Source organism: Malurus melanocephalus, unplaced genomic scaffold (genome assembly GCF_030028575.1).
Source record: "Malurus melanocephalus ecotype Western Australia unplaced genomic scaffold, MMel_1.1 scaffold_9, whole genome shotgun sequence".
Classification (NCBI taxonomy): domain Eukaryota; kingdom Metazoa; phylum Chordata; class Aves; order Passeriformes; family Maluridae; genus Malurus; species Malurus melanocephalus.
The window spans coordinates 6,161,872-6,173,824 of record NW_026623241.1 but is presented as its reverse complement, the minus strand read 5'-3'; positions in this window follow the sequence as shown (position 1 = coordinate 6,173,824).

The window sequence follows — 11,953 nt, the reverse complement described above, 5'->3', positions numbered from 1 at the left end:
GTATAGTTAAGCAGAAAGAGTCCATCCTTACTGTCCTACAACCCACATACATCCTATTTACCATTGCTGAGACAAATWGACTCAAAAAACTCGCATTTGGCTCAGAAAAAGTTTTTCTCACAGGGGACCTATGAACCCTGTCCTTCCCACAGACGTAGCACTCCCCCTCCTCATCCAGAAGCATATAACTCACAGAGCAGTTTAAAGCACCTAACAATTGTTGTTAGCACAGCCCAAGTCCTTAGGGATCCCAGCAAGAAAGTACCTTATCACACAGCACAAAAAGAGAGCAAGGAATCAGTCACCAGAGACTTCACAAGTCAAATGYCCCTATACACATCTAGATGCAGAACTTGATACAAACAAATTAAAACCAGAACAAAATTAAGTGAAAGGGTTAATTGTTATTGAAGTGGCTCACCAAAATAGCACACCAGAAGCAAAAGGAAAGACATTCATTTCTATGCAACTGTATCTGAGGGAAACCATTTCCATAATTTTGTTTAGGGAAGAGCATATATGAAGTTTTGGTGACCCAGGAAAGTGAAAGTTGATATACAGACTATCAAAGATTTAAGGAGTCATTTGAGGCTTGTAAGTATGACCATATGCATCTTTTAAGACTCCCTAGTCCTGCCATAAACCACCAGCTCACAAACGGAGCATGAATGAAGTCTCTAGGTCATATCACAACATGATAAACAACCTGAATCACTGCTCTGGAACTTTACAGGAGCCAAAATATTCATCAGTTAAGTTAACCACACTACACATTATCAACAGACCCCATTTCTTCTGTACTCACCAAGAATGAAGTCTCTTGTCTGTAAGTTTCTTGCATATGTTTCATTTTCTGCACCTGAAACCACTCCAAAGGTCAACAAAATTSTCCTCAGCATGAAGTTCTACAGATGCTTAAGCAGAGGAACAAACCTTGATCAATATATCAGGAGCTATAGAGATAAGCTTCCTGAATTGATCAGGGATATAGCTTTCACCTGTATCTAGCRGGCAAAACTTAACAATTACGGTAACAATCAGACTGCCCAAGAAAGACACAAACTTTTAACCAAATTTAACTGTTTTTCTGAAAAAACAGTTGTTACAGGGGGTCCCAGCAGCCACTCTCTCTGCCTCTAGTGGCCCAGGGGAAAAAACCCTGTTACTTACTACAAAAACATGTATATAGGGTAAAGAGGGGCTTAAGAAGAAAAGGCCACAATGCTACTTCTGAGGGATAAAYTGAATAGAGAAAATAACATCTCTACTTACTAGAATATGAAAAGAGTTTCTTCACCTCTTAAAACTGAGAATCATTATTCTTCACTTCATGTTTTAAACATGTTCTAGTATTAGAGCTCACCTACACAGATGAGAAGCCCCAAGCTACTCATGAACAACAGCAGCTTATAGAAAAAGCCCAATTATTTTGTWGACAAAAAAGAAACCAAAGGGCTTATTAACACCACGGCCACCAAGCCCAGGCCTCTTGTGAAGGCCTCCCTACTGCCTAAARCCATAAAATAAGTAAGATACCATCTACTATGTATTGTTTGGGTGCGGAGGTAGGCTCTTGCTCATTCCTTGCAGGAGAGTAGTAGAAKAGAAGATGGTTTGTTGCTATTTTTTGTTTAATGTTGGGGTAGGTTGCATTTGTTAGCTTTTTCAATGTATTGAGGGAAAGTGCAGGTTGAGATTCAGGTCTTTGAATTTTGTTGACAACAGGATTTCAGCACTTCAGTTTTATTCCTTTTGTTTCATTTATCTTGTACTAGTCCATAAAGCAGAAGACTGAATCTGTTCAATATTTCTTGTAAAAAAATGTCATTGCAGGCATATGGCTCATCCAGTGCTGTAGTTTCATGGATGCATCTCAAGGGTATGTTTTGTTATGTTATGTTTGTTATGTTATTAACTGATATCAGCTTTTGATTATAGAGGGAAATAAGCTACTTTTAATCATGGGATATAACATGTTTAACTTTTGTAGCTGTTTTACTTACCTTTTTTTAAAAAAAACTTGTTGCTTGTATCTCCAACAGGCTTAGAGAAATCATTAGCAGTGTATTAAACATTGATAAAGTGCATTTTTTTTCAGAGAACTGTTTGTTTAAAATAAAAGTAAAAGCTGTCAAAAATTGTTCTCAAACTTAAATCTCTCAAATATCTCAGTTATTTCACATTTCCTCCTATAATTCTAGTTTTCTAATTAAGAATATTATAGAATGTCTTAAATGAGATTTTAATGAAGGCTGATATTTTCYAATCTGGGGAAATCAATGGACAGGGAAAAAAGTGTTCTAAAACTTGGCTTTATCTGGGAGACTGTTATTTTTAAAAACATAATTTGAATAATTTGGGGGTTTTAATTTTATTTTAGTCTAGAGTCTAGTCTTAATGATATTTCAAATAACTCAGACGGAATCATGATMATTAACTGGTGAAAAATTTTAGTACTACTACTTCAATGTTCTGAAAGGATCAGTCTGAGCACCTCCTGATCTACATGAGTAAGATGCAGACAACAATTTTTTATAAAAATCAGGACTTTTTTTTAACTACATTTCTGATTGCAAAGTGTRCTAGAGGAGGTTTCAGTTCAAGTAACAGCCTCCTGGTTTGTAACACATTTGCAGTGTACATGTCACTCAATTTCTGGTTTGACCAGAGTAATRGAACATAAAAAGCTTTCAATAGCTGATACATGTGAGTTTGTATTTACAGTATTTCTGGTTCTTACATGTTTTAACATTAAAAAATTACTTTTTTTTTTTTGTAATGCAAAAGGGAGAAGCACTGAGACCGTTGGGCAGCCCTTGGTTGACTCCCTTATACTTGAATGAGAATTACAATTGTGGTAGCCTAGAAATGATGATGCTTTTCCAAATGCTATAACTTTAACCTGTGTGCCAGTGCAACACGCTTTCCAGTTTGCTGGCAGCCCATCTTGCTCAGAGTAGTTGTAAACAGTGCTGCTGGTATTTTTATTGGCTGATTTTACAAGCTGGCATCTGCTGTCAGCAGCTTCATGTAAACACACTCCTGCCGCAGCATCTGTTCTGCTGCATATTGCCCTTACCTTAGCGCCTGCATGGGCTGGGGAGGGAGTGATAAAGCTCTCTTCTGAAAGGAGGGATGTGTTGAGAAACAGGAGCTGAGCAAGCCTTTCTCCTGGGACAGAGTTTCTGGAAACGGACTGCTTGAGTCAGTTCAAGGACACCGTTTTCTAAATGGCTTTGCAACCTCCTCTCAGAGTCCAGCGCTGCTTGGGATGTGAGCGAGCACACTCTTTCCTAAYGTGAAGCTAGGAAATATGACAGCTATCAGAACAGTGGATTTCTGTATCGAATAGAAGATGAAGTTTTCTGTGAATAAAACTTGACTGAGATGACATGAATGCAATTAAAATAAGATTGATCTTGTGGAGCCCAGCTATAACTAGTCACATATGAGTATCAGGAGAGAGCAGGTCCCAGTGAAGAGCTGAGCACACACGCAGACACTTGGTTCACAATGGAGAAATAAAAAGTAATTATGACCTGGAGTCTGCCAATAGATYTTCAAGCTATCTACTTACAGCAATGTGTATTCTAAGATCAAAACAGATCAGTAGCAATGCCACAGAAAGTCCAGCTTGCCTTAGTCTCAGGACAACAAACAGACCTAGGTAAAATATCATGGTTTTACTCGGTCCAATTTTTTTGGTGGTGGGGGGATGGGACCAAGAAACCACRAAGATGGCTCCTGTGAGGAAGTTCCAGAAGCTTTCTCCTTTTTCTCCAGCAAAAGGAGCCCTACCCCCTGTGTTTTAGAGCCAATCCATTATGGCTCTGAGGTTGATGGACAGGCTGACCATCAGGCCTGGGCCAATTGCACAGGTTGGTTRCACCTCTGTGATGATGTATGGTCTTGTACTTAAGAAGAATTCAAAACAAGATAGGGGCGGCCACCATGTAGTTTTAAGGTTGTTAGTATTTAGTTTTAGTATCATGCACTGGGGAAAAAACAGAGCAGGAGGGTGAGGAGATGTAAGAAGAAAATGGAGACCCAAGATCACAGTAAGGAGAAGATGGGATGGGTTGCTGTGCTGTGGTTCTCGAGCATGGAGAAAACAAGCTGTTCTCAAAAGGACTATTTTCATCAGTGGGAGACCTGTATAGAAAAGGAGAGCGACCTTGCTCTGAGGAATAAAACCCCGGCCTCTGAGGACTGGACTGAACTGATCAGGAGCCAAAAAGGGGGAAGAGGCTTGGCCCYCCCACGACGTTTGAAGTGAGTTGATGCTAAGAAAAAGTGGATGCTTAGGAGAAGCTGTATTCTGCCAGGAGATTTGTGATAGTGGTTTTACGCCGCYGAAACAGCGCAGTTTGGCCTTGAAGAACATTTTTTCCTTTCTCCTATGAGGTAAAGAAAAGAATCCCTTGCCATCAGCAGTTATACACTGACTGTTTCTTGGGAAAAGAGCTTCCACAGCTTGGAGCKGTAAGAAYGCTTCTCCTATGATGCTGGACWACAACCGTAAWGAGTRGTTYGATCTRTGTTAGACTTTCATTCCTGTCCCCTKTGTSTGCGGGAAGAYATGGGGGRTGGAGAGGGASGACCTGRGAAAGAGACGGATCCCCRGAAAGGATAACAGGTGTCTCAAAATGTCTGTTTTTATTTTTCTTCTCCTTGTAAATTYTTCCCCAYCTTTGTTCCCCTCCCCAGTGYGGTARTATTCTTAGTAGTTTTTTARTAATAAATCTATTTTGCAACTTAAGTTTTTCAGYCTGTYTGACCATTTTTGGAGCATATATGTRTCTTTCTCACAATTATGTTATGTTATCTGAAAGCCATAAATTTTCGTGTTAATTGGGCTTTTGCTYTYCCTTCTGCACTCTCCGGTGGGAAGGGAGRGAAKGTCRTGGGTACAGTGCTTTTGGCTTTCRGCACAGTCCAAACCAYRACATTTTTGGTGCCGTGACTCGGATTGGGAAAAATCAGGTTTAAACCCACRACAGTAAAAGCTGAATAGCTGTATGCAATACAGTGTGTTATGATGTAGTACCCTGTTAAATGACCGAATGCACTGTTTTTTGAGTGTAAACACAGTTCCTTTGCGTGTATTGGATTTTTTTTTTTGTGCCTGTTACCATTAGTTTTTTTGTTTTGTTTTTTTTTTTTTCCAGCAGAGCACTCAGATAGAGAAGCTAGAGAAAGAAATTAAGGAAGTCAGCACTGTATTTTTATTTGGAGGTGTTGAGGGGTTTTGGGGTTAGAAGCTCACATAAGATCTCGMATCAATCCTTGGAAACAGGTCAGTTGCAAAACGGAGAGAGCTGTATTGATGTAAAAATGTGACCTAGGGAGCTGGAATCTTTTCTCCCATGTTCAACAGTGCCCAAGTGAGATCTTATGGCTGGTGCAGCTCTCCTGTCATTTTTTTTCCCACTCAGTGTGGTTTTCTGCTCCAGGGTTTGCTGAGTGGCAAAACACAAATATTGAAGAAGCAGCTACTAATCTAAAAATAAATGGAGCCTTCTCCATTCTCCTGGAGGTGTGGGAATACCTGCAGCAGCCTCTTCTCCATATATGTGACACGATGTGAATGTGCTCCCACCATCTGGATTAGGGGYTAGCTCAGACCCAGAGCAGGGACTTAATGCAGAGGTGCCCAGTTTCTGGGGTGCTGGTTGTGGGAAGAGTTAATGGGATGGAGTTTGCTGTAAACAAAATGGGGAGAGCTTGGTATGGAGGAAATTAAAATGCAACACCCATCAGCAACAAAGCAGCAGAGAACAGAGGCGTAGGTGCTACACTGAGCACAGAATTTTAGTACATACTCATCCTGTGTGCAGATGTTTGTGCTAGCCAGGGGATAGTGACTGGTGCAAATCCCTGTAGCTCTCGGATGCTCATATTTTCTGTATAACTCTCGTTTGGTTAGGGGGACTTGACCAGAAAGGAGGGGCTGTGGATTTGATGCTTCCCTCAAAATGCAGAAAAAGCTTATTTAGTATTGAAATGTTTGTTTGGAATAATTCCATTTGAATTGGTTCAGAAACATGAAAAGTAAATGGTCAGCTAGCTAGGTTAGCAAGGTAGAGAGGTAGATTTGTATCTCTTTCTGACTGGACTTTTCTCTTTCCTGTGAATGCTTATTTATCTTTCTATTTTGTGGACAGTCACATTTGTCACTTGAAATGTGACAAGCTAACTTGTCATACTTCAACTCAACTTGCTTGTTACTGTCAGAAACAGCAAGAAGCCCCCAAAAATACATTATTTTTTCRCTTAATGTTATATTGAGATGTGTCATGGGTCTGGATAATGTGAATATAAATGGAAGTGAATATGTTGATTATTTAACTTTTTAAATACACTGATCCTGTGGAGGACAATGTCTCTGAGATGGGATCTGTTTTGATATACTTTYGTTCAGTGAGTGGTTCTTGGATATGGGAAATGCATTGACCCCATTAAGGGTGAGTTCTCAGTAAATCTTTATGTAAATGGCCTGATACTCTGTTCTGCTCACTCCCCTATGTCTAAGGACTTCACTGTCTAAGGGAGTTATGCAATCAGCGCATCTGTAATTGTTTTATATAAGTTCAAATGTTTATACCAGGCTCAGTATTTCCCAAAGCAAATGTCTTTGGGTGGCTATGGCACTCTGGGTAAAATGTCTRTTATGTGCCCTAGACCAAGAGACCCATTATAAATTCACATTACAGAGTATTGTGCTCTAGGCTATAGCTGTAATCTGATTGCCACTCCTTTCTCGACTTGCTGTGCATGTGTCCCATCTCCTTCACCTCCTGATTGAATGAAATTGTAATCACCCACTCTCTTGTTTAGCTGGGGGCAGAATTAGAGGCAGAAAATGGAGGCAGCCAGAAGTGTCTGGGACAGCACACRTAGGGTGAACTGAGCACGGATTAAGCAAAGGTGCCACAGCCCAGATCTCACARGAGACAGAAAAGGGAATAATGTTTAGAAAGCAAGGAGGAGAAGCAGCTATAAAGAGAAATAACAGGAAATAAGCTGCCAGTTCTCATTTATAGGCATGTCATGATGCGTGGTGTATTTACACCTCAGTACTGCCCAGTACACTGGTAATACTTTAGTGAAATCTGTGAGGAATACAAACATTGTCTGAGCATGCAGAGATGATGTGAGAAAAGCCATTGTCCTGCTGGGATGGAATCTAGCAAGGGATATCAGAGGTAATGAGAAGGGCTGGCTCCTATGAGGAGCCGGGTGACAAGTAGGGATGGACGTTGATTATCTTGAAAGGCAGTCCCAGCCCTGCTTCACAGAAGGCAAAAGGTGTGTGGCAAGGGAAGGGTGGACTCAGGAGAATAGGGAGGTGAGTTGAGGCACACCAGTGATTGCAAGCATTGGATTTGGTTTGTCTGTTCTCCAGGATACTGCTTAGAATCATAGTCGGAAGGGACCCACTAGGATCATTCAAATCCAACTCCTGGCCTTATAGAAGAACACTTTAGGTGCAGGAAGCTCAGACTGCAAGATGCAGTGTTAGCTGCAGATTGTGTTCAGGGTGCCAGGAGCCCCAGGCAAGAGGTCCTGAGCTGGTGCTGACCCTTTGTATAACAAAGGACACGGGAACCTGTGGCCCAGCCAGGTGACCGGACACTCAGAGACACAGCAGGAGCTGATGTCTGAGGAGGCAGAGGAGACTGTGAGTGTTTAAAAGCCTATGGTTTCCTTTGTTTGGAGTCCCTCCTTGGAAGCACCAGCTCCAGATGTTCCTGTGTTACTCCACCATGAATAAACAGCTTTATGGATAAGGCATCTGAGGCTCTGCTGTGGGAAACCTGGGCTCAAGCCAGTAARGAAACCTGATCTGACTGTGTAAGTGGGATATGCAGGGAGCCAAGCAAGGACTTGTTGGGTCACTGGAGCCACACACCATGATGGGGCTTTGGTCACAGCATTTAAAACCTCCAGTAGTGAGAGTGTGACTGCCAGAGTCCCGTGAACAGTCAGACAGGRAAGTTTCCTTAACACCCTGCACAGGACAACCCCAAGAATCACACCAGGTGCCTGACAGAGGTGTCTGGGCTTGGTGCTGTGACCACATCTCTGGGGAGATGTTCCAGAGCCCARACACCCTCTTGGTGGAGAACCTTTGCCTCAACCTCCCTGACACAACTTCACGCCATTTCCCTCATGACCTGTCACTGGTCACCAGAGAGAAGAGATCAGTGCCTGCCTTGTTAAACCCCACTGACAACAAACATTAATGAAAAAATGCTACTGGAGTAGTCACGGTGCAAGAGCCAGGCTGGCTGATGATCCCATTCAGCCTCACCTCGGCTCTAACATTGACCCTTTAAAGCAACTGTACTCTAACAGGAAACTATTTCCATCTCATCTTGAGATCGTGTCACTGAGCACYGAGGAAAGAGGTATTCTCAGCTGAGAAATAGCTTCCCTGGAATCACTCAGGGTGTCTGTGATGGAAGCAAAACTTSTATCAATGCTCCTGAGTCTTACAGTCTGATTGCAATGGAACCTAATTGCTCCAGCTCTTCTGGTGTGGACATTTGCTGGTAATGAGCAGAAGCCTGYATGGAAGACTTGCTCCTTTAAGGTAATTAAACTCTCAATTTTGGAAGTTTGTGTACGAAAGTTGGCTGCTGAATTTCTTTCCTTTTCTTTCCATTTTTAAAAATCTAGCACAGGTAAGCTCTTTTGAGTAGTATTGTGTTAGTAATTCTTGGATGGGATAAGGAAAGGAACACTGAAAGCTGAGTGACAGTAGGAAACACATGGTATGTCACTGTGCAATATTTGTGTCAGAATTTGTCACATAAAGCAGTCTGCCCCAAAGAGGTGGCATTGATCCTACTTTATCATTCTGTTGTTTAAAAATTGCTTAACAAAGCCCCTGCCAAAAAATACTTASACTTACTGAAGCACTTCTCTGAGTAGACACTGGAGTCTTGCAAGTGCAATATTTCTGAGTTTGGAATGGAAGGCTTACYTAAAGGCACAACTTGAACACTGCAAAGGAAGGAGAGAAATAAATATACTCCTGCATTTCAAAAACAGTTGCAATTAACTGATGGAAAGGACTCAAAGACTATAGCTGTGATTCAGATGGCATCTCCAACGAACATAAATGAGTGTGTTGGCAGCTGAAATTGCTAAGCATTTGCAAGTATTTGAGATATGATGTGAGTGACAATGATGTGATTTATTTAAAAAATCATTAGGGTTAGATTGAAATAGAGAAGTCAGTATCAAACAGCTCTGCTTGGAGGAGTGAGGTGAGATGAAAAGGATTTGCTTTCCTCAAACAAGGAGAAAATAGACACAGTTGGCCTCGATGTGGAATGCATGGCAGTAGCTCAAGCTAACAAAACTAGTCTGCCTATAATCAAAGAAATTCAGGGTAGCCAGTCAGCCTGCTCTTGGAAATTAAAGAAGACATTATTGACCTTATGAAACATAGTTCAGAAAGGAACTGAGTTCTGGACAGTACTGTATGCAGGAGATTAATGTAGTTCACTATTAAATGATATACTGATTTTCATCATTATATCGATTATTGTATTTGTACCTTGAAAGAATGTGCATTTAATGAATGAAGTGCTGAATGTGAACCCTAGACTAATGTCTACATTTGATAGCATAGATCCTGATCCAAAATGACATGCTGGAAAAGGAAAAGTGAGAATGAAAAGCAAATGGATGCTCTAATAGCTTTTCAACTCGGTTCAGGTCTGCCACACACCTTCTGTGTGACCTTGAGCAAGTTACTCAAGGGCTAGACTTTCACAGAGCACTTCAGTACTTGCAAATGTTCCCAAGTCATTTGCACAAGCTGGTGCAGGGTCTGCTATAGCTCATGATTGAGTGTCCTGAGGAGATAAGCTAGTTCCTTTTAATATCTGCTGATTCTTATTCTGATAGAGGAATAAGATAATTTCGTTAGTATTTAGAGAACATTGTGCCTGATCTGGAGAAGCCATAATCAATTCAGTAATGTTTATCTGAATCTTTAACATCTCCTTTTTTTCTGTCTGTCTGTGAAGGACTAGTAATGCTCCTCTTCCTCACAGGAGTGGGCTGGGRAGCGGCTCAAGAGTGTGAGGTGCAGAGCTACTGCAGTTAGTGGATGCATGTAAATAGGTTATGATGAGAAATGTGGAAGCAAGTCCATTATTAAATTTATACAGGGCTAACAGTGTAATCAAATTAGCCTTTGCACTTTCTCCTGTGCTCCATTTTCTGCATTAGAAAATCTCCATAAATCTCTGCAAAGCCATTTCGTTTGTTCCCTTTAATGCTCTGCTCTGGTGTGATGCAAAGAAACACCTCAATACTTGCTAAGTAGCGGGTGGGCTGTGAGTGGTGCCAGCTGTGTCCGCTCCTCTTGGTGCTCGCAAATGTCTGACCTGGATTACTTTGCTGAGCAGCAAAATAATCCACATTGGCATGTGAAGGCATGTGATTGTCCGTTTTTGGGACAGGAAGCATTCTTCTGCCTGCAGTGGTTTGCTAACACCTGGGATCTGGCTCCACGGGGGTCACAGTAAGAYAGTGAGCAGGAAGCGGTGACACAGCATTTGCAAAGGGGACAGTGTGCTGCCAGGTCACAGGCTTTTGGAAGAACTCTTGTCAGGACCGCGGGCTGGTGATGAAGCACTCCAAAAGAARATGCCAGGCTCAAATGTCATGCTTTCTCCAAGCCTTTTCTGGCTGCAACAAATATTCGCATGTTTTTCCCGTGTATTTTCACGGCTTTGGATCTAATTYCGGGCTGTAAATGAAGTGAGCAGATTTTCCTTAGTGCACAGTTGCCAATAGCTCCTATGTTTTGTGGGGGTGTCGAAAGACAAATTGGTGCTGAGACCATACAAGTGACTGGGTTGTGAACTTGCACAGGCAATGCTTTATTTACCAGTTGCTCATTTTTCTTCATGCAAATTGCCAGTTGGTTGGTGAACATCTTTGCCCGCCCCGCAGTGCGAGGATTTCCGAGGGGCACAGTCASGGACATACCTCCTCTGGCCAAGCGGTGGCCCACCTGCGCTGGCTCTGCAGCATTCTGTCCCCGCTGGCTCCTGGCACAGATTTGTCTCTTGTCCACCGGGGCTCTGACTATTGCTTTCAGCAGYCCGACACAGGCTGCTGTGGTGTGTGTTGAACAACAGCCATTTTGTGCTCAAATTGTAGTTGCAGCCATGGTACTAATCCAAATATATCTACTATGCAAAGCTGCTTAGCTGCTCCTGGATTGCTTTTTCTTTTAATATGCATCTAGTTTTTGAGCAGACGGTAATTCTTCTTTTTCAAAGGGCTTGTGGGGAAAAACAAAAAAAAAAAGACAAATTACTAAATTTCATTAGGRTATTCCTTAAAGGTGTCATCTTCTCTGACTCTTGAAAGGAAAGGACTTTTCAAAGGGTAAATGGAAATGCTTATATACCTAACTWATTAAACAGTTTGCCGCATTACAGTGGGTCTTCTATTCTATTATTGCAATGAAGACATGGCTTTAGTGGGACTGTTTACACTTAAATTTAAAGTATGAAATTGAATCTTTTCTCAGATGAAGGCCCTGTTGAATATGGAGATGCAATAAGTATTTTGCCCTTACACTTCAGTAAAGGATAATGATATAGGGAATAGATTTAGCTGGCAGTTTTTGGTTGCTGAAATAATCTGAAGGATAGACTCATTTATTTTTCAAGTGTATCCTGTTGATGATMGGGTAAACAGCACGCTAATGAAATGAATTGGCAATGCAGAATTAGAATCTACTCAGAACATAGAAATTATATGAAGGGAAATACCTACACAGGAGAGAAATCAAACTTGGGAAAATGAGCTTTTGCATATCTAAGTGAAATAATCTGAAATGCACTAACTCCAAAGATGTCTGGTTTAATAAACAGTTCAAAATATATGTAATAGCTGACAGCAAATTAGATATGAAGTG